The sequence below is a fragment of the Chrysochloris asiatica genome, unplaced genomic scaffold (genome assembly GCF_000296735.1).
Source record: "Chrysochloris asiatica unplaced genomic scaffold, ChrAsi1.0 scaffold00057, whole genome shotgun sequence".
In the NCBI taxonomy this organism is placed as follows: Eukaryota; Metazoa; Chordata; class Mammalia; order Afrosoricida; family Chrysochloridae; genus Chrysochloris; species Chrysochloris asiatica.
Window position 1 is genome coordinate 17244142 of NW_006408575.1, and position 2922 is coordinate 17247063.

Sequence of the window (2922 nt, forward strand, 5' to 3'; positions counted from 1 at the left end):
ACATCTCAATGTAAAGAAAACAAAAATCCTCACCACTAGACCAATAAACAACATTCTTATCAATGGAGAAAAGATTGAAGTTGTCAAGGACATCATTCTTCTTGGATCAACTATCAACACTCACGGAAGCAGCAGTCAAGTGATCAAACGACATATTGCATTAGGTAAATCTGTTGCACAAGACCTTTTTAAAGTGTTAAGGAGCAAAGTTATCAGCTTGAAGAATAAGATACACCTGCACAAGCCATCGTATTTTCAATAACCTCATATGCATGTGAAAGCTGGACACTGAATAAGGAAGACTATAGAAGAATTGGTGCTTTTGAGTTATGGTGTTGGAGGAGAATATTGAAAGTGTTATGGGCTGACAAAAGAACCAACAGATCTGTGTTGGAAAAAGTGCAGTCACAGTGCTCCTTGGAGGCCAGGATGGCCAAACTTCTTCTCTCATTCTTCAGACATATTGTCAAGAGGGACCAGTCACTGGAAAGTCAGAGAAAAAGAGGAAGACCCCCAGCAAGATGGATTGGCAAATTGGCAGCATCAATGGACTCAAGCGTGGCAACAATTGTGAGATAGGCCCAGGACCGGGCAGTGTTTCATTCTGTTGTGCATAGGGTAGTAATGAGTTGGAACCTACTCCATGGCACCTAACCACAGCAACAATAGATTGATTTTGACTGTTGACTCAGTTTCTGCCCCTAGATTGATTTTGACTGTTGACTCAGTTTCTGCCCCTAGTTGTCAGAGTCCTGTGGACTTCTAGCCTCCTAAACTGTGAGGGAAAAAAATTAATTTCTGTTTGTTAAAGTTAGCCACTTGTGATATCTCTGTTATAGTAGCATTAAGAAATGAAAACAACCACCATATGAAGAAAGGAGCTCATTTTCCCCCACTGAGCCCATTTTCCCCACTCAGCTCCCTAGAACCTAGGACAGATCATCTGATTAGATTCCTAGTTCTCCACAAAAAGTTTTTTGGCCTCTTTCCTACCCCTGCCTCACATTCCAAGCCTCACTTCCTGGGAGTCCTGTTCCTCTGTCTGGCTCTCTTGGCTTCTAGGGGCCTCTCACCAGATCCAGAACCCCTTCAACTCCAGAACCTCTTCACCTTCCCTTCAGGGAAGCCACAGAAAACACTGGATGGAATAAACCTCATCTGTCACTAGTGTTCAGACACTCTCTCATAAGCACTGTTCTTTTAAAATGCTGGAAAGTTCGGTTGAGTAGTTTGGGGCTATTCTAAGCACCAAAAGCTATAAAAAGGAAATACCACTGATAATCTTAGATGGCTGTATTTTTCTATGAGAGTAATTTGAGCTTCCTTCTTAGAGTTCCCAGTCATAAGAAATTCTTAATAAAAATATTACTTCAGGTCATCCTCTTAAACCAAGCTTAACATTGTTAAAATCCTTCGGGGTTATTTGTTTGAGTCAGGACTGACTGAGAGAACTGAGTGCATTTTTAGGCCATTTTTCTGCTGCTCTCTTAGGAGTTGCTCATGTCTGTTTTCATAGAAAACAATCACACAACCTACATATAAATACTTGGAGTCTTTGTGTGGTGCTGTAAGAGAAGTACTGGACTGAAAGCTCAATTTGAATTTCAGGGTCGGCAGTTCAAACCTACCAGTTGCTCCTTGGAAACCCTATATAGATCGTGAGTCAGAACTGATTCGTTGGCACTTAACAATATACAAATACTTACTGAGTCCTGGTGTGGCACTGTGGGTTAATGCACCAGACAGCAAAGCTGTTTGAACTGCAAGGTTGGTGGTTCAAGCTCACCAGCTGCTATTCGGAAACCCTACACAGGGCCGCTATGAGTTGGGATCAACTTGACGGCACTTAACAACAACAACAACAGCTGCCTGTATGGATAGTCCCTGTTGTTGTTGTTGTTAGGTGCCGTCGAGTCGGTTCTGACCCATAGCGACCCTATACAGGGTTTCTGAGGCTGTAAATCTTTACGGGAGCAGACAGCCTCATCTTTCTCCCACGGAGCAGCTGGTAGTTTCGAACTGCTGATCTTACGGTTCAAAGCCCGATTCATAACCACTATGCTACCAGAGCTCCATAGTCCCTAGGTGGCACTAATAGTTAAGCGTTCTATTACTAACCAAAAAGTCAGCAGTTCTGAGCCTACCCACAGACCTTGGAATAAAGGCCTGGTGATCTAGTCCTGAAAACTCAGCCATAAAAAAGCACCCTATTGGGGGATGCATTCGAGAACTCCCAGACTTGAAGAGAGTACCTATTTGACCTAGCACAGATGGCTTGCTGACCAGAATCAGACCATATGAAGATAAAGGAGTAAGATACAGGGAGCAAGTGTAAATTGCTACATCCTGATCAGCTGGACCTTTGTTAATGGATGACGCTGCCCCAAATTCCAACTGAATAGGGACGGATTCTTCATATCCAGGATCAAGCATGCCTCCTCAGTACACTGGGTTGGCAGGGATAGACAACTTAGACCTCGGCTATCAAAATTGGGAAGGAGGGTAATAAAGGCACAAAGTGGCTGGCTTATAAGCTTTCATGAGGGTGGAAAGTTTCAGAATGAGAGAAACAAGTTAGAAACTCCACTGAATAATTTTCCTCTTGCCCAGATGGTGTCGAGGGGTATAGGATCTTATGATTTAATTGTGGGTAATTGTTTTCAGTTCTAATGGTGACTGTCACAACTGTAAATGTAGACGAGTTGCAACTAAAAGGGGAAACAGTTATTCTGTCATATCAGGAACAGAGGACCCTAGGGCCACCAAGACGGAAGAACATGAGAGGAACAAGGGATCTTAATCAGAAGAGCTGCAACAACAGAAATGGTGCCAGACACCAATGTTTATAGCAGCAGAAGATATATACACACCAATGTTTATAGCAGCACTATTTACAATAGCAAAAAGATGGAGACAGCCAAA